The sequence below is a fragment of the Pleuronectes platessa genome, chromosome 2, assembly GCF_947347685.1.
Source record: "Pleuronectes platessa chromosome 2, fPlePla1.1, whole genome shotgun sequence".
NCBI lineage: Eukaryota > Metazoa > Chordata > Actinopteri > Pleuronectiformes > Pleuronectidae > Pleuronectes > Pleuronectes platessa.
Genome location: NC_070627.1, coordinates 28,637,757 through 28,656,867, shown reverse-complemented (window position 1 = coordinate 28,656,867; position 19,111 = coordinate 28,637,757). Strand labels below are relative to the sequence as shown.

Below are 19,111 nucleotides of genomic sequence, written 5' to 3'. Positions count from 1 at the left end.
ATGTTGAAAAAAAAACTACAAAATGTGATACTTCTGCCAGGGGCTCTCAGCCCTTGTACTGGACTGCACGCTGGGTCCCTCTTGAGGACACTGCCTCATTTGTGGAACAGAACTTATCAAACTTAAGTTTCTTTCACATGGGGCTGCGAGTCCCTCTGGATCTGAAGAAAGCAAAGAACCATAGGCGATCATGATCTTCTGATCCACAACCAGTTCAGAATCTGTAATGCTGCTTTCATTTGGGAGGTTCTTTTCTTTGCTGGTGTCTCCTTTCAAACCCCTGGAATGAGCCTTGCCATCCCAAATTGTTCTCAATGTTGCCACCAGATCTGCAAAAACAATCACTGTGAAAAAAAGTCAAGTGTGATTTTCTTCATGGATCCTTGGAACAACACTATGAAACCCAGTATATCAAATGGAGACACAGAAGTTGGGTACCAAGTAGTTGGACTAAAGCATCATCCCAAAAAGATGTTTCTGCCCAGTTTCGAGCTGGGGACCTTTCGCGTGTGAAGCGAACGTGATAACCACTACACTACAGAAACTGACATTTCACCGGGCACTTCTGCTTGACCCACAAATACATGTTGGCTCCCATTTGTTTTTCTCATTAGAGTAGCCATATCCAAATGTTAGCAATTTGTTACATAGAGTACTTTGTGAAAACTAAAGTATAGCTTACTGTCCCAAATCTCTCACAAAAAGAAGCAACAAGCTACATAGCATGCCTTGGAATTCTGTTCAGCAAGCATTTCAGAATCTCAAATGCTGCTTCCGTTTGGGAGGTTCCTCTCTCTGCTCGTGTTTCCTTTCAAACCTCTGTGATGAGCCTTGCATGATCTTGGTTTGAGCTTGAGTGTGACAGACAGAGCAGTGACATACTGAGAATAATGTAGAGTTGGCCATCCCTAGTTTTTCTCAAATTTGCCACCGCATCTGCAAAATCACACTCAATGACAGAAATGGCGAACGGAGTGGCTATGAGTCACAAAAAAAATTTGCAAGAACATTCTGACCTCACATTGTTGGAAAATAGTTGAGACATAGGAAGTTGTTTCTGCCCAGTTTCGAGCTGGGGACTTTTCGCGTGTAAAGCGAACGTGATAACCACTACATTACAGAAACAGACATAGCATGATCCCCCTTGGCCTGATACTGGAAAATACACCATAACCACTGGGTCCCATAATTGTTTTTCTGAGAAGAGCCAAATCCAATTGATAAGAATTTGTTACAAGGAGTCCTTTGAGATTTCATAAGAGAGATTCAAAACTGGACTGAATTCAACTGGGCTCAATGTTACCTGTGACCAAGTGGCTCAACCACTGTTGAGGTACACGCCTTACGTGCAAGCAACCAGCAAATAACATCAGTTTAGACTCAATCTGATGGTGGGAATATGTGACCCATTCTCAAAGAGAACAGGCAGGTTGTGTGTTGTTGTTATGAAGTTGTTGTCATCCGGTTACCACTGTATAGACATTAATAGTTGAAGGCAGTTGTTATGGGGGATGGGAGCAAAGCCTAACCTTGAGAGCTGCATCCTGGAGCATTACTTCTGATTTGCCCTGTAGTGAATATTGAGCAGAAAACAAAGATGGTCTCCTCGTCGGGGAATCGAACCCCGGTCTTCCGCGTGACAGGCGGAGATACTTGCCACTATACTAACGAGGACTGCTTCACTGCAAAACTCGGCCATTTCTCAAAAAAGATGGCGCTGTTCTGACTTTTAATACATTGTATTCTTCCTGTTTGGGGGATGAGGACAAATCTTTTGCTGTACTGGCTTTCTTATCCAGTAAACTGGATTTTGAAAAGGACTGAGGACTTACATTGGCAACTTTGTGTTCGATCAATTTGCAATGGTTTCATATACGCTCAGAGTATCTGCAATTGGGATGAATGCTGAATCCAACTGGGCCTTAATAGCCTAAATGGCATGGGCTGAGCCAAGTCGTCCACTTGACCTTTATCGCAGGCAAAGTCCTCCAGCTTTGTCTTTGGGATCACAACGTATGACCTGGTCAGATGGGATATGTTGAAAAAAAAACTACAAAATGTGATACTTCTGCCAGGGGCTCTCAGCCCTTGTACTGGACTGCACGCTGGGTCCCTCTTGAGGACACTGCCTCATTTGTGGAACAGAACTTATCAAACTTAAGTTTCTTTCACATGGGGCTGCGAGTCCCTCTGGATCTGAAGAAAGCAAAGAACCATAGGCGATCATGATCTTCTGATCCACAACCAGTTCAGAATCTGTAATGCTGCTTTCATTTGGGAGGTTCTTTTCTTTGCTGGTGTCTCCTTTCAAACCCCTGGAATGAGCCTTGCCATCCCAAATTGTTCTCAATGTTGCCACCAGATCTGCAAAAACAATCACTGTGAAAAAAAGTCAAGTGTGATTTTCTTCATGGATCCTTGGAACAACACTCTATGAAACCCAGTATATCAAATGGAGACACAGAAGTTGGGTACCAAGTAGTTGGACTAAAGCATCATCCCAAAAAGATGTTTCTGCCCAGTTTCGAGCTGGGGACCTTTCGCGTGTGAAGCGAACGTGATAACCACTACACTACAGAAAGTGACATTTCACCTGGCACTTCTGCTTGACCCACAAATACATGTTGGCTCCCATTTGTTTTTCTCATTAGAGTAGCCATATCCAAATGTTAGCAATTTGTTACATAGAGTACTTTGTGAAAACTAAAGTATAGCTTACTGTCCCAAATCTCTCACAAAAAGAAGCAACAAGCTACATAGCATGCCTTGGTCTTCTGTTCAGCAAGCATTTCAGAATCTCAAATGCTGCTTCCGTTTGGGAGGTTCCTCTCTCTGCTCGTGTTTCCTTTCAAACCTCTGTGATGAGCCTTGCATGATCTTGGTTTGAGCTTGAGTGTGACAGACAGAGCAGTGACATACTGAGAATAATGTAGAGTTGGCCATCCCTAGTTTTTCTCAAATTTGCCACCGCATCTGCAAAATCACACTCAATGACAGAAATGGCGAACGGAGTGGCTATGAGTCACAAAAAAAATTTGCAAGAACATTCTGACCTCACATTGTTGGAAAATAGTTGAGACATAGGAAGTTGTTTCTGCCCAGTTTCGAGCTGGGGACTTTTCGCGTGTAAAGCGAACGTGATAACCACTACACTACAGAAACAGACATAGCATGATCCCCCTTGGCCCGACACTGGAAAATACACCATAACCACTGGGTCCCATAATTGTTTTTCTGAGAAGAGCCAAATCCAATTGATAAGAATTTGTTACAAGGAGTTCTTTGAGATTTCATAAGAGAGATTCAAAACTGGACTGAATCCAACTGGGCTCAATTATACCTGTGACCAAGTGGCTCAACCACTGTTGAGGTACACGCCTTACGTGCAAGCAACCAGCAAATAACATCAGTTTAGACTCAATCTGATGGTGGGAATATGTGACCCATTCTCAAAGAGAACAGGCAGGTTGTGTGTTGTTGTTATCATCCGGTTACCACTGTATAGACATTAATAGTTGAAGGCAGTTGTTATGGGGGATGGGAGCAAAGCCTAACCTTGAGAGCTGCATCCTGGAGCATTACTTCTGATTTGCCCTGTAGTGAATATTGAGCAGAAAACAAAGATGGTCTCCTCGTCGGGATATCGAACCCCGGTCTTCCGCGTGACAGGCGGAGATACTTGCCACTATACTAACGAGGACTGCTTCACTGCAAAACTCGGCCATTTCTCAAAAAAGATGGCGCTGTTCTGACTTTTAATACATTGTATTCTTCCTGTTTGGGGGATGATGACAAATCTTTTGCTGTACTGGCTTTCTTATCCAGTAAACTGGATTTTGAAAAGGACTGAGGACTTACATTGGCAACTTTGTGTTCGATCAATTTGCAATGGTTTCATATACGCTCAGAGTATCTGCAATTGGGATGAATGCTGAATCCAACTGGGCCTTAATAGCCTAAATGGCATGGGCTGAGCCAAGTCGTCCACTTGACCTTTATCGCAGGCAAAGTCCTCCAGCTTTGTCTTTGGGATCACAACGTATGACCTGGTCAGATGGGATATGTTGAAAAAAAAACTACAAAATGTGATACTTCTGCCAGGGGCTCTCAGCCCTTGTACTGGACTGCACGCTGGGTCCCTCTTGAGGACACTGCCTCATTTGTGGAACAGAACTTATCAAACTTAAGTTTCTTTCACATGGGGCTGCGAGTCCCTCTGGATCTGAAGAAAGCAAAGAACCATAGGCGATCATGATCTTCTGATCCACAACCAGTTCAGAATCTGTAATGCTGCTTTCATTTGGGAGGTTCTTTTCTTTGCTGGTGTCTCCTTTCAAACCCCTGGAATGAGCCTTGCCATCCCAAATTGTTCTCAATGTTGCCACCAGATCTGCAAAAACAATCACTGTGAAAAAAAGTCAAGTGTGATTTTCTTCATGGATCCTTGGAACAACACTATGAAACCCAGTATATCAAATGGAGACACAGAAGTTGGGTACCAAGTAGTTGGACTAAAGCATCATCCCAAAAAGATGTTTCTGCCCAGTTTCGAGCTGGGGACCTTTCGCGTGTGAAGCGAACGTGATAACCAATACACTACAGAAACTGACATTTCACCTGGCACTTCTGCTTGACCCACAAATACATGTTGGCTCCCATTTGTTTTTCTCATTAGAGTAGCCATATCCAAATGTTAGCAATTTGTTACATAGAGTACTTTGTGAAAACTAAAGTATAGCTTACTGTCCCAAATCTCTCACAAAAAGAAGCAACAAGCTACATAGCATGCCTTGGAATTCTGTTCAGCAAGCATTTCAGAATCTCAAATGCTGCTTCCGTTTGGGAGGTTCCTCTCTCTGCTCGTGTTTCCTTTCAAACCTCTGTGATGAGCCTTGCATGATCTTGGTTTGAGCTTGAGTGTGACAGACAGAGCAGTGACATACTGAGAATAATGTAGAGTTGGCCATCCCTAGTTTTTCTCAAATTTGCCACCGCATCTGCAAAATCACACTCAATGACAGAAATGGCGAACGGAGTGGCTATGAGTCACAAAAAAAATTTGTAAGAACATTTTGACCTCACATTGTTGGAAAATAGTTGAGACATAGGAAGTTGTTTCTGCCCAGTTTCGAGCTGGGGACTTTTTGCGTGTAAAGCGAACGTGATAACCACTACACTACAGAAACAGACATAGCATGATCCCCCTTGGCCCGACACTGGAAAATACACCATAACCACTGGGTCCCATAATTGTTTTTCTGAGAAGAGCCAAATCCAATTGATAAGAATTTGTTACAAGGAGTTCTTTGAGATTTCATAAGAGTGATTCAAAACTGGACTGAATCCAACTGGGCTCAATGTTACCTGTGACCAAGTGGCTCAACCACTGTTGAGGTACACGCCTTACGTGCAAGCAACCAGCAAATAACATCAGTTTAGACTCAATCTGATGGTGGGAATATGTGACCCATTCTCAAAGAGAACAGGCAGGTTGTGTGTTGTTGTTATGAAGTTGTTGTCATCCGGTTACCACTGTATAGACATTAATAGTTGAAGGCAGTTGTTATGGGGGATGGGAGCAAAGCCTAACCTTGAGAGCTGCATCCTGGAGCATTACTTCTGATTTGCCCTGTAGTGAATATTGAGCAGAAAACAAAGATGGTCTCCTCGTCGGGGAATCGAACCCCGGTCTTCCGCGTGACAGGCGGAGATACTTGCCACTATACTAACGAGGACTGCTTCACTGCAAAACTCGGCCATTTCTCAAAAAAGATGGCGCTGTTCTGACTTTTAATACATTGTATTCTTCCTGTTTGGGGGATGATGACAAATCTTTTGCTGTACTGGCTTTCTTATCCAGTAAACTGGATTTTGAAAAGGACTGAGGACTTACATTGGCAACTTTGTGTTCGATCAATTTGCAATGGTTTCATATACGCTCAGAGTATCTGCAATTGGGATGAATGCTGAATCCAACTGGGCCTTAATAGCCTAAATGGCATGGGCTGAGCCAAGTCGTCCACTTGACCTTTATCGCAGGCAAAGTCCTCCAGCTTTGTCTTTGGGATCACAACGTATGACCTGGTCAGATGGGATATGTTGAAAAAAAAACTACAAAATGTGATACTTCTGCCAGGGGCTCTCAGCCCTTGTACTGGACTGCACGCTGGGTCCCTCTTGAGGACACTGCCTCATTTGTGGAACAGAACTTATCAAACTTAAGTTTCTTTCACATGGGGCTGCGAGTCCCTCTGGATCTGAAGAAAGCAAAGAACCATAGGCGATCATGATCTTCTGATCCACAACCAGTTCAGAATCTGTAATGCTGCTTTCATTTGGGAGGTTCTTTTCTTTGCTGGTGTCTCCTTTCAAACCCCTGGAATGAGCCTTGCCATCCCAAATTGTTCTCAATGTTGCCACCAGATCTGCAAAAACAATCACTGTGAAAAAAAGTCAAGTGTGATTTTCTTCATGGATCCTTGGAACAACACTATGAAACCCAGTATATCAAATGGAGACACAGAAGTTGGGTACCAAGTAGTTGGACTAAAGCATCATCCCAAAAAGATGTTTCTGCCCAGTTTCGAGCTGGGGACCTTTCGCGTGTGAAGCGAACGTGATAACCACTACACTACAGAAACTGACATTTCACCTGGCACTTCTGCTTGACCCACAAATACATGTTGGCTCCCATTTGTTTTTCTCATTAGAGTAGCCATATCCAAATGTTAGCAATTTGTTACATAGAGTACTTTGTGAAAACTAAAGTATAGCTTACTGTCCCAAATCTCTCACAAAAAGAAGCAACAAGCTACATAGCATGCCTTGGAATTCTGTTCAGCAAGCATTTCAGAATCTCAAATGCTGCTTCCGTTTGGGAGGTTCCTCTCTCTGCTCGTGTTTCCTTTCAAACCTCTGTGATGAGCCTTGCATGATCTTGGTTTGAGCTTGAGTGTGACAGACAGAGCAGTGACATACTGAGAATAATGTAGAGTTGGCCATCCCTAGTTTTTCTCAAATTTGCCACCGCATCTGCAAAATCACACTCAATGACAGAAATGGCGAACGGAGTGGCTATGAGTCACAAAAAAAATTTGCAAGAACATTCTGACCTCACATTGTTGGAAAATAGTTGAGACATAGGAAGTTGTTTCTGCCCAGTTTCGAGCTGGGGACTTTTCGCGTGTAAAGCGAACGTGATAACCACTACATTACAGAAACAGACATAGCATGATCCCCCTTGGCCTGATACTGGAAAATACACCATAACCACTGGGTCCCATAATTGTTTTTCTGAGAAGAGCCAAATCCAATTGATAAGAATTTGTTACAAGGAGTCCTTTGAGATTTCATAAGAGAGATTCAAAACTGGACTGAATTCAACTGGGCTCAATGTTACCTGTGACCAAGTGGCTCAACCACTGTTGAGGTACACGCCTTACGTGCAAGCAACCAGCAAATAACATCAGTTTAGACTCAATCTGATGGTGGGAATATGTGACCCATTCTCAAAGAGAACAGGCAGGTTGTTTGTTGTTGTTATGAAGTTGTTGTCATCCGGTTACCACTGTATAGACATTAATAGTTGAAGGCAGTTGTTATGGGGGATGGGAGCAAAGCCTAACCTTGAGAGCTGCATCCTGGAGCATTACTTCTGATTTGCCCTGTAGTGAATATTGAGCAGAAAACAAAGATGGTCTCCTCGTCGGGGAATCGAACCCCGGTCTTCCGCGTGACAGGCGGAGATACTTGCCACTATACTAACGAGGACTGCTTCACTGCAAAACTCGGCCATTTCTCAAAAAAGATGGCGCTGTTCTGACTTTTAATACATTGTATTCTTCCTGTTTGGGGGATGAGGACAAATCTTTTGCTGTACTGGCTTTCTTATCCAGTAAACTGGATTTTGAAAAGGACTGAGGACTTACATTGGCAACTTTGTGTTCGATCAATTTGCAATGGTTTCATATACGCTCAGAGTATCTGCAATTGGGATGAATGCTGAATCCAACTGGGCCTTAATAGCCTAAATGGCATGGGCTGAGCCAAGTCGTCCACTTGACCTTTATCGCAGGCAAAGTCCTCCAGCTTTGTCTTTGGGATCACAACGTATGACCTGGTCAGATGGGATATGTTGAAAAAAAAACTACAAAATGTGATACTTCTGCCAGGGGCTCTCAGCCCTTGTACTGGACTGCACGCTGGGTCCCTCTTGAGGACACTGCCTCATTTGTGGAACAGAACTTATCAAACTTAAGTTTCTTTCACATGGGGCTGCGAGTCCCTCTGGATCTGAAGAAAGCAAAGAACCATAGGCGATCATGATCTTCTGATCCACAACCAGTTCAGAATCTGTAATGCTGCTTTCATTTGGGAGGTTCTTTTCTTTGCTGGTGTCTCCTTTCAAACCCCTGGAATGAGCCTTGCCATCCCAAATTGTTCTCAATGTTGCCACCAGATCTGCAAAAACAATCACTGTGAAAAAAAGTCAAGTGTGATTTTCTTCATGGATCCTTGGAACAACACTCTATGAAACCCAGTATATCAAATGGAGACACAGAAGTTGGGTACCAAGTAGTTGGACTAAAGCATCATCCCAAAAAGATGTTTCTGCCCAGTTTCGAGCTGGGGACCTTTCGCGTGTGAAGCGAACGTGATAACCACTACACTACAGAAAGTGACATTTCACCTGGCACTTCTGCTTGACCCACAAATACATGTTGGCTCCCATTTGTTTTTCTCATTAGAGTAGCCATATCCAAATGTTAGCAATTTGTTACATAGAGTACTTTGTGAAAACTAAAGTATAGCTTACTGTCCCAAATCTCTCACAAAAAGAAGCAACAAGCTACATAGCATGCCTTGGTCTTCTGTTCAGCAAGCATTTCAGAATCTCAAATGCTGCTTCCGTTTGGGAGGTTCCTCTCTCTGCTCGTGTTTCCTTTCAAACCTCTGTGATGAGCCTTGCATGATCTTGGTTTGAGCTTGAGTGTGACAGACAGAGCAGTGACATACTGAGAATAATGTAGAGTTGGCCATCCCTAGTTTTTCTCAAATTTGCCACCGCATCTGCAAAATCACACTCAATGACAGAAATGGCGAACGGAGTGGCTATGAGTCACAAAAAAAATTTGCAAGAACATTCTGACCTCACATTGTTGGAAAATAGTTGAGACATAGGAAGTTGTTTCTGCCCAGTTTCGAGCTGGGGACTTTTCGCGTGTAAAGCGAACGTGATAACCACTACACTACAGAAACAGACATAGCATGATCCCCCTTGGCCCGACACTGGAAAATACACCATAACCACTGGGTCCCATAATTGTTTTTCTGAGAAGAGCCAAATCCAATTGATAAGAATTTGTTACAAGGAGTTCTTTGAGATTTCATAAGAGAGATTCAAAACTGGACTGAATCCAACTGGGCTCAATTATACCTGTGACCAAGTGGCTCAACCACTGTTGAGGTACACGCCTTACGTGCAAGCAACCAGCAAATAACATCAGTTTAGACTCAATCTGATGGTGGGAATATGTGACCCATTCTCAAAGAGAACAGGCAGGTTGTGTGTTGTTGTTATCATCCGGTTACCACTGTATAGACATTAATAGTTGAAGGCAGTTGTTATGGGGGATGGGAGCAAAGCCTAACCTTGAGAGCTGCATCCTGGAGCATTACTTCTGATTTGCCCTGTAGTGAATATTGAGCAGAAAACAAAGATGGTCTCCTCGTCGGGATATCGAACCCCGGTCTTCCGCGTGACAGGCGGAGATACTTGCCACTATACTAACGAGGACTGCTTCACTGCAAAACTCGGCCATTTCTCAAAAAAGATGGCGCTGTTCTGACTTTTAATACATTGTATTCTTCCTGTTTGGGGGATGATGACAAATCTTTTGCTGTACTGGCTTTCTTATCCAGTAAACTGGATTTTGAAAAGGACTGAGGACTTACATTGGCAACTTTGTGTTCGATCAATTTGCAATGGTTTCATATACGCTCAGAGTATCTGCAATTGGGATGAATGCTGAATCCAACTGGGCCTTAATAGCCTAAATGGCATGGGCTGAGCCAAGTCGTCCACTTGACCTTTATCGCAGGCAAAGTCCTCCAGCTTTGTCTTTGGGATCACAACGTATGACCTGGTCAGATGGGATATGTTGAAAAAAAAACTACAAAATGTGATACTTCTGCCAGGGGCTCTCAGCCCTTGTACTGGACTGCACGCTGGGTCCCTCTTGAGGACACTGCCTCATTTGTGGAACAGAACTTATCAAACTTAAGTTTCTTTCACATGGGGCTGCGAGTCCCTCTGGATCTGAAGAAAGCAAAGAACCATAGGCGATCATGATCTTCTGATCCACAACCAGTTCAGAATCTGTAATGCTGCTTTCATTTGGGAGGTTCTTTTCTTTGCTGGTGTCTCCTTTCAAACCCCTGGAATGAGCCTTGCCATCCCAAATTGTTCTCAATGTTGCCACCAGATCTGCAAAAACAATCACTGTGAAAAAAAGTCAAGTGTGATTTTCTTCATGGATCCTTGGAACAACACTATGAAACCCAGTATATCAAATGGAGACACAGAAGTTGGGTACCAAGTAGTTGGACTAAAGCATCATCCCAAAAAGATGTTTCTGCCCAGTTTCGAGCTGGGGACCTTTCGCGTGTGAAGCGAACGTGATAACCAATACACTACAGAAACTGACATTTCACCGGGCACTTCTGCTTGACCCACAAATACATGTTGGCTCCCATTTGTTTTTCTCATTAGAGTAGCCATATCCAAATGTTAGCAATTTGTTACATAGAGTACTTTGTGAAAACTAAAGTATAGCTTACTGTCCCAAATCTCTCACAAAAAGAAGCAACAAGCTACATAGCATGCCTTGGAATTCTGTTCAGCAAGCATTTCAGAATCTCAAATGCTGCTTCCGTTTGGGAGGTTCCTCTCTCTGCTCGTGTTTCCTTTCAAACCTCTGTGATGAGCCTTGCATGATCTTGGTTTGAGCTTGAGTGTGACAGACAGAGCAGTGACATACTGAGAATAATGTAGAGTTGGCCATCCCTAGTTTTTCTCAAATTTGCCACCGCATCTGCAAAATCACACTCAATGACAGAAATGGCGAACGGAGTGGCTATGAGTCACAAAAAAAATTTGCAAGAACATTCTGACCTCACATTGTTGGAAAATAGTTGAGACATAGGAAGTTGTTTCTGCCCAGTTTCGAGCTGGGGACTTTTCGCGTGTAAAGCGAACGTGATAACCACTACACTACAGAAACAGACATAGCATGATCCCCCTTGGCCCGACACTGGAAAATACACCATAACCACTGGGTCCCATAATTGTTTTTCTGAGAAGAGCCAAATCCAATTGATAAGAATTTGTTACAAGGAGTTCTTTGAGATTTCATAAGAGAGATTCAAAACTGGACTGAATCCAACTGGGCTCAATTATACCTGTGACCAAGTGGCTCAACCACTGTTGAGGTACACGCCTTACGTGCAAGCAACCAGCAAATAACATCAGTTTAGACTCAATCTGATGGTGGGAATATGTGACCCATTCTCAAAGAGAACAGGCAGGTTGTGTGTTGTTGTTATCATCCGGTTACCACTGTATAGACATTAATAGTTGAAGGCAGTTGTTATGGGGGATGGGAGCAAAGCCTAACCTTGAGAGCTGCATCCTGGAGCATTACTTCTGATTTGCCCTGTAGTGAATATTGAGCAGAAAACAAAGATGGTCTCCTCGTCGGGATATCGAACCCCGGTCTTCCGCGTGACAGGCGGAGATACTTGCCACTATACTAACGAGGACTGCTTCACTGCAAAACTCGGCCATTTCTCAAAAAAGATGGCGCTGTTCTGACTTTTAATACATTGTATTCTTCCTGTTTGGGGGATGATGACAAATCTTTTGCTGTACTGGCTTTCTTATCCAGTAAACTGGATTTTGAAAAGGACTGAGGACTTACATTGGCAACTTTGTGTTCGATCAATTTGCAATGGTTTCATATACGCTCAGAGTATCTGCAATTGGGATGAATGCTGAATCCAACTGGGCCTTAATAGCCTAAATGGCATGGGCTGAGCCAAGTCGTCCACTTGACCTTTATCGCAGGCAAAGTCCTCCAGCTTTGTCTTTGGGATCACAACGTATGACCTGGTCAGATGGGATATGTTGAAAAAAAAACTACAAAATGTGATACTTCTGCCAGGGGCTCTCAGCCCTTGTACTGGACTGCACGCTGGGTCCCTCTTGAGGACACTGCCTCATTTGTGGAACAGAACTTATCAAACTTAAGTTTCTTTCACATGGGGCTGCGAGTCCCTCTGGATCTGAAGAAAGCAAAGAACCATAGGCGATCATGATCTTCTGATCCACAACCAGTTCAGAATCTGTAATGCTGCTTTCATTTGGGAGGTTCTTTTCTTTGCTGGTGTCTCCTTTCAAACCCCTGGAATGAGCCTTGCCATCCCAAATTGTTCTCAATGTTGCCACCAGATCTGCAAAAACAATCACTGTGAAAAAAAGTCAAGTGTGATTTTCTTCATGGATCCTTGGAACAACACTATGAAACCCAGTATATCAAATGGAGACACAGAAGTTGGGTACCAAGTAGTTGGACTAAAGCATCATCCCAAAAAGATGTTTCTGCCCAGTTTCGAGCTGGGGACCTTTCGCGTGTGAAGCGAACGTGATAACCACTACACTACAGAAACTGACATTTCACCGGGCACTTCTGCTTGACCCACAAATACATGTTGGCTCCCATTTGTTTTTCTCATTAGAGTAGCCATATCCAAATGTTAGCAATTTGTTACATAGAGTACTTTGTGAAAACTAAAGTATAGCTTACTGTCCCAAATCTCTCACAAAAAGAAGCAACAAGCTACATAGCATGCCTTGGAATTCTGTTCAGCAAGCATTTCAGAATCTCAAATGCTGCTTCCGTTTGGGAGGTTCCTCTCTCTGCTCGTGTTTCCTTTCAAACCTCTGTGATGAGCCTTGCATGATCTTGGTTTGAGCTTGAGTGTGACAGACAGAGCAGTGACATACTGAGAATAATGTAGAGTTGGCCATCCCTAGTTTTTCTCAAATTTGCCACCGCATCTGCAAAATCACACTCAATGACAGAAATGGCGAACGGAGTGGCTATGAGTCACAAAAAAAATTTGCAAGAACATTCTGACCTCACATTGTTGGAAAATAGTTGAGACATAGGAAGTTGTTTCTGCCCAGTTTCGAGCTGGGGACTTTTCGCGTGTAAAGCGAACGTGATAACCACTACATTACAGAAACAGACATAGCATGATCCCCCTTGGCCTGATACTGGAAAATACACCATAACCACTGGGTCCCATAATTGTTTTTCTGAGAAGAGCCAAATCCAATTGATAAGAATTTGTTACAAGGAGTCCTTTGAGATTTCATAAGAGAGATTCAAAACTGGACTGAATTCAACTGGGCTCAATGTTACCTGTGACCAAGTGGCTCAACCACTGTTGAGGTACACGCCTTACGTGCAAGCAACCAGCAAATAACATCAGTTTAGACTCAATCTGATGGTGGGAATATGTGACCCATTCTCAAAGAGAACAGGCAGGTTGTGTGTTGTTGTTATGAAGTTGTTGTCATCCGGTTACCACTGTATAGACATTAATAGTTGAAGGCAGTTGTTATGGGGGATGGGAGCAAAGCCTAACCTTGAGAGCTGCATCCTGGAGCATTACTTCTGATTTGCCCTGTAGTGAATATTGAGCAGAAAACAAAGATGGTCTCCTCGTCGGGGAATCGAACCCCGGTCTTCCGCGTGACAGGCGGAGATACTTGCCACTATACTAACGAGGACTGCTTCACTGCAAAACTCGGCCATTTCTCAAAAAAGATGGCGCTGTTCTGACTTTTAATACATTGTATTCTTCCTGTTTGGGGGATGAGGACAAATCTTTTGCTGTACTGGCTTTCTTATCCAGTAAACTGGATTTTGAAAAGGACTGAGGACTTACATTGGCAACTTTGTGTTCGATCAATTTGCAATGGTTTCATATACGCTCAGAGTATCTGCAATTGGGATGAATGCTGAATCCAACTGGGCCTTAATAGCCTAAATGGCATGGGCTGAGCCAAGTCGTCCACTTGACCTTTATCGCAGGCAAAGTCCTCCAGCTTTGTCTTTGGGATCACAACGTATGACCTGGTCAGATGGGATATGTTGAAAAAAAAACTACAAAATGTGATACTTCTGCCAGGGGCTCTCAGCCCTTGTACTGGACTGCACGCTGGGTCCCTCTTGAGGACACTGCCTCATTTGTGGAACAGAACTTATCAAACTTAAGTTTCTTTCACATGGGGCTGCGAGTCCCTCTGGATCTGAAGAAAGCAAAGAACCATAGGCGATCATGATCTTCTGATCCACAACCAGTTCAGAATCTGTAATGCTGCTTTCATTTGGGAGGTTCTTTTCTTTGCTGGTGTCTCCTTTCAAACCCCTGGAATGAGCCTTGCCATCCCAAATTGTTCTCAATGTTGCCACCAGATCTGCAAAAACAATCACTGTGAAAAAAAGTCAAGTGTGATTTTCTTCATGGATCCTTGGAACAACACTCTATGAAACCCAGTATATCAAATGGAGACACAGAAGTTGGGTACCAAGTAGTTGGACTAAAGCATCATCCCAAAAAGATGTTTCTGCCCAGTTTCGAGCTGGGGACCTTTCGCGTGTGAAGCGAACGTGATAACCACTACACTACAGAAAGTGACATTTCACCTGGCACTTCTGCTTGACCCACAAATACATGTTGGCTCCCATTTGTTTTTCTCATTAGAGTAGCCATATCCAAATGTTAGCAATTTGTTACATAGAGTACTTTGTGAAAACTAAAGTATAGCTTACTGTCCCAAATCTCTCACAAAAAGAAGCAACAAGCTACATAGCATGCCTTGGTCTTCTGTTCAGCAAGCATTTCAGAATCTCAAATGCTGCTTCCGTTTGGGAGGTTCCTCTCTCTGCTCGTGTTTCCTTTCAAACCTCTGTGATGAGCCTTGCATGATCTTGGTTTGAGCTTGAGTGTGACAGACAGAGCAGTGACATACTGAGAATAATGTAGAGTTGGCCATCCCTAGTTTTTCTCAAATTTGCCACCGCATCTGCAAAATCACACTCAATGACAGAAATGGCGAACGGAGTGGCTATGAGTCACAAAAAAAATTTGCAAGAACATTCTGACCTCACATTGTTGGAAAATAGTTGAGACATAGGAAGTTGTTTCTGCCCAGTTTCGAGCTGGGGACTTTTCGCGTGTAAAGCGAACGTGATGGTGGGACATGGTTTTTGTGCAAACCACAGGCCTCCCTTCAGTCAAACTTGAAGCGAGCAAGCCGCATGTTCTGGAGTGAACTCAGTCTCCCAGAGTGCCACATGTTCCCTTTGTCTTAAGACAGTCAAGGAACTCAGTCTCCCAGAGGATGTAACAGGATGCTGCATGTCCTGGGATCTGGGCAATATCACACAAAGGTGTCAAGAACCACTAGGGTCACTCCTATTGGTCACTCTGGTCCAAGACCTGTGAGGTCACCGGGGCCAATATAAGGAGAAGTCTCCCCAAAGGCTCTCTCTCTTTCTCCAATCCTCCCGAGGGCGGAAGGCTGCTACAGCCTCTCTTTCTCCAATCCTCCCGAGGGCGGAAGGCTGCTACAGCCTCTCTTTCTCCCATCCCACCGAGGACAGCAGGGCTTTCCAGCCATTTCTCCTGCATTGCTGGGGAGAGGGCCTGGCTACCCCAGCCTAATCTTCTCTTCCCACCACAACCGGAGGTCAGAGGTGCAGCTCCCAGCTCACCCCTCTCAAGGAAATCTCCTCGCCCTTCAAGCTCTACAAAACTCCTCGTAGCGACGCGATGTCCTGCAGGAGAACTTCAACCAGCATCTGAGCACACGGCTCGACAGAATCGCGAATGCAGAACTCTACGACCACAAAGCCAGGAGACGTCACAGAACTGGAACTGGACTGCAACTTCTTTTCCCCTTTCTCTCGGACTGGTAACATAATCTGGGCTTAATAATTATACTACGCTAAGCAAGACTGTTTATTTGATCGGTGTGTGTTTATAAGTTTGATATGTGGTGTGATATTGTGGCAACAAGTTATTTGAAAGTTATTGTTAGTTAGGCCCTTCACAGGCCTCCTTTGTAGGTCTCTCTGACTCTTGCATTATCTGATTAACATCTACACAGACACACGCATAGTCTCCCCCTAGTTAACCCTACCCCCGTAAAGCAACCTCAGAAAAAGGGGGGGGGGGCTCTTATTTTAGGGGATAAACTACCATTTTGAAGCATTCTAGAAAGGTGTGAAATTTGGTCAGCCATTTTGGGAGGCCCCTAATTTACATTCACACACACACTCATATTTAGTCAGTTAGTCATTAGTTAGTTTGATTGTTTAGTAATTTGTGTTTTTATACTTTATTATGTTCATAATAAATGTTCTTCTTTCACAATTGTTATTTCATTAATATTGCATAAGTGAATTTTGCCAACAGTACACTGTTAAGAACTCCATAGCCTTCCCTGTTCATTATATAATCTTTAATGGTCAAATATTGAGATTTCTAATTGAACTAGATCTAAATGAGACTGATCTTAATCAATAAATTGGCTATCTTTTCCCTTCTATGAAGGGTGGTGCCCCGCGAGAACTTTAACCAATTAAAGTTATGATTTAATATTAATATTTTAAATATTAATGTTTTATATTTTATTTTGATAACTAAATTTATTGAGTGCATAAAGGCACAGCATTCTATGGTAACACTTTTTAAGCACTATTGCACAACAGTGATAACCACTACACTACAGAAACAGTCATAGCATGATCCCCCTTGGCCCGATACTGGAAAATACACCATAACCACTGGGTCCCATAATTGTTTTTCTGAGAAGAGCCAAATCCAATTGATAAGAATTTGTTACAAGGAGTCCTTTGAGATTTCATAAGAGAGATTCAAAACTGGACTGAATCCAACTGGGCTCAATGTTACCTGTGACCAAGTGGCTCAACCACTGTTGAGGTACACGCCTTACGTGCAAGCAACCAGCAAATAACATCAGTTTAGACTCAATCTGATGGTGGAATATGTGACCCATTCTCAAAGAGAACAGGCAGGTTGTGTGTTGTTGTTATGAAGTTGTTGTCATCCGGTTACCACTGTATAGACATTAATAGTTGAAGGCAGTTGTTATGGGGGATGGGAGCAAAGCCTAACCTTGAGAGCTGCATCCTGGAGCATTACTTCTGATTTGCCCTGTAGTGAAGATTGAGCAGAAAACAAAGATGGACTCCTCGTCGGGGAATCGAACACCGGTCTTCCGCGTGACAGGCGGAGATACTTGCCACTATACTAACGAGGACTGCTTCACTGCAAAACTCGGCCATTTCTCAAAAAAGGTGGCGCTGTTCTGACTTTTAATACATTGTACTCTTCCTGTTTGGGGGATGATGACAAATCTTTTGCTGTACTGGCTTTCTTATCCAGTAAACTGGATTTTGAAAAGGACTGAGGACTTACATTGGCAACTTTGTGTTCGATCAATTTGCAATGGTTTCATATACGCTCAGAGTATCTGCAATTGGGATGAATGCTGAATCCAACTGGGCCTTAATAGCCTAAATGGCATGGGCTGAGCCAAGTCGTCCACTTGACCTTTATCGCAGGCAAAGTCCTCCAGCTTTGTCTTTGGGATCACAACGTATGACCTGGTCAGATGGGATATGTTGAAAAAAAAACTACAAAATGTGATACTTCTGCCAGGGGCTCTCAGCCCTTGTACTGGACTGCACGCTGGGTCCCTCTTGAGGACACTGCCTCATTTGTGGAACAGAACTTATCAAACTTAAGTTTCTTTCACATGGGGCTGCGAGTCCCTCTGGATCTGAAGAAAGCAAAGAACCATAGGCGATCATGATCTTCTGATCCACAACCAGTTCAGAATCTGTAATGCTGCTTTCATTTGGGAGGTTCTTTTCTTTGCTGGTGTCTCCTTTCAAACCCCTGGAATGAGCCTTGCCATCCCAAATTGTTCTCAATGTTGCCACCAGATCTGCAAAAACAATCACTGTGAAAAAAAGTCAAGTGTGATTTTCTTCATGGATCCTTGGAACAACACTATGAAACCCAGTATATCAAATGGAGACACAGAAGTTGGGTACCAAGTAGTTGGACTAAAGCATCATCCCAAAAAGATGTTTCTGCCCAGTTTCGAGCTGGGGACCTTTCGCGTGTGAAGCGAACGTGATAACCACTACACTACAGAAACTGACATTTCACCTGGCACTTCTGCTTGACCCACAAATACATGTTGGCTCCCATTTGTTTTTCTCATTAGAGTAGCCATATCCAAATGTTAGCAATTTGTTACATAGAGTACTTTGTGAAAACTAAAGTATAGCTTACTGTCCCAAATCTCTCACAAAAAGAAGCAACAAGCTACATAGCATGCCTTGGAATTCTGTTCAGCAAGCATTTCAGAATCTCAAATGCTGCTTCCGTTTGGGAGGTTCCTCTCTCTGCTCGTGTTTCCTTTCAAACCTCTGTGATGAGCCTTGCATGATCTTGGTTTGAGCTTGAGTGTGACAGACAGAGCATTGACATACTGAGAATAATGTAGAGTTGGCCATCCCTAGTTTTTCTCAAATTTGCCACCGCATCTGCAAAATCACACTCAATGACAGAAATGGCGAACGGAGTGGCTATGAGTCACAAAAAAAATTTGCAAGAACATTCTGACCTCACATTGTTGGAAAATAGTTGAGACATAGGAAGTTGTTTCTGCCCAGTTTCGAGCTGGGGACTTTTCGCGTGTAAAGCGAACGTGATAACCACTACACTACAGAAACAGACATAGCATGATCCCCCTTGGCCCGATACTGGACAATACACCATAACCACTGGGTCCCATAATTGTTTTTCTGAGAAGAGCCAAATCCAATTGATAAGAATTTGTTACAAGGAGTCCTTTGAGATTTCATAAGAGAGATTCAAAACTGGACTGAATTCAACTGGGCTCAATGTTACCTGTGACCAAGTGGCTCAACCACTGTTGAGG

General features: G+C 43.4%; 14 non-coding genes across 14 annotated transcripts; all 14 read right to left on the bottom strand.

The window, feature by feature from the left end:
* Window positions 1-472: 472 nt before the first annotated feature.
* Window positions 473-545, bottom strand: trnav-cac (transfer RNA valine (anticodon CAC)). The gene has a single exon. It is a non-coding gene; the product is annotated as a tRNA-Val (tRNA).
* A 1,057-nt stretch (window positions 546-1,602) lies between these two features.
* Window positions 1,603-1,674, bottom strand: trnad-guc (transfer RNA aspartic acid (anticodon GUC)). Its single transcript has one exon. It is a non-coding gene; the product is annotated as a tRNA-Asp (tRNA).
* A 1,415-nt stretch (window positions 1,675-3,089) lies between these two features.
* On the bottom strand, window positions 3,090-3,162 carry trnav-uac (transfer RNA valine (anticodon UAC)). The gene has a single exon. It is a non-coding gene; the product is annotated as a tRNA-Val (tRNA).
* A 1,371-nt stretch (window positions 3,163-4,533) lies between these two features.
* On the bottom strand, window positions 4,534-4,606 carry trnav-cac (transfer RNA valine (anticodon CAC)). Its single transcript has one exon. It is a non-coding gene; the product is annotated as a tRNA-Val (tRNA).
* Window positions 4,607-5,663: 1,057 nt separating this feature from the next.
* Window positions 5,664-5,735, bottom strand: trnad-guc (transfer RNA aspartic acid (anticodon GUC)). The gene has a single exon. It is a non-coding gene; the product is annotated as a tRNA-Asp (tRNA).
* An 833-nt stretch (window positions 5,736-6,568) lies between these two features.
* trnav-cac (transfer RNA valine (anticodon CAC)) lies at window positions 6,569-6,641 on the bottom strand. The gene has a single exon. It is a non-coding gene; the product is annotated as a tRNA-Val (tRNA).
* Window positions 6,642-7,698: 1,057 nt separating this feature from the next.
* Window positions 7,699-7,770, bottom strand: trnad-guc (transfer RNA aspartic acid (anticodon GUC)). Its single transcript has one exon. It is a non-coding gene; the product is annotated as a tRNA-Asp (tRNA).
* Window positions 7,771-9,185: 1,415 nt separating this feature from the next.
* Window positions 9,186-9,258, bottom strand: trnav-uac (transfer RNA valine (anticodon UAC)). The gene has a single exon. It is a non-coding gene; the product is annotated as a tRNA-Val (tRNA).
* Window positions 9,259-10,629: 1,371 nt separating this feature from the next.
* Window positions 10,630-10,702, bottom strand: trnav-cac (transfer RNA valine (anticodon CAC)). The gene has a single exon. It is a non-coding gene; the product is annotated as a tRNA-Val (tRNA).
* A 507-nt stretch (window positions 10,703-11,209) lies between these two features.
* Window positions 11,210-11,282, bottom strand: trnav-uac (transfer RNA valine (anticodon UAC)). Its single transcript has one exon. It is a non-coding gene; the product is annotated as a tRNA-Val (tRNA).
* Window positions 11,283-12,653: 1,371 nt separating this feature from the next.
* On the bottom strand, window positions 12,654-12,726 carry trnav-cac (transfer RNA valine (anticodon CAC)). Its single transcript has one exon. It is a non-coding gene; the product is annotated as a tRNA-Val (tRNA).
* A 1,057-nt stretch (window positions 12,727-13,783) lies between these two features.
* trnad-guc (transfer RNA aspartic acid (anticodon GUC)) lies at window positions 13,784-13,855 on the bottom strand. The gene has a single exon. It is a non-coding gene; the product is annotated as a tRNA-Asp (tRNA).
* Window positions 13,856-18,249: 4,394 nt separating this feature from the next.
* On the bottom strand, window positions 18,250-18,322 carry trnav-cac (transfer RNA valine (anticodon CAC)). Its single transcript has one exon. It is a non-coding gene; the product is annotated as a tRNA-Val (tRNA).
* A 507-nt stretch (window positions 18,323-18,829) lies between these two features.
* On the bottom strand, window positions 18,830-18,902 carry trnav-uac (transfer RNA valine (anticodon UAC)). The gene has a single exon. It is a non-coding gene; the product is annotated as a tRNA-Val (tRNA).
* Window positions 18,903-19,111: the final 209 nt, after the last annotated feature.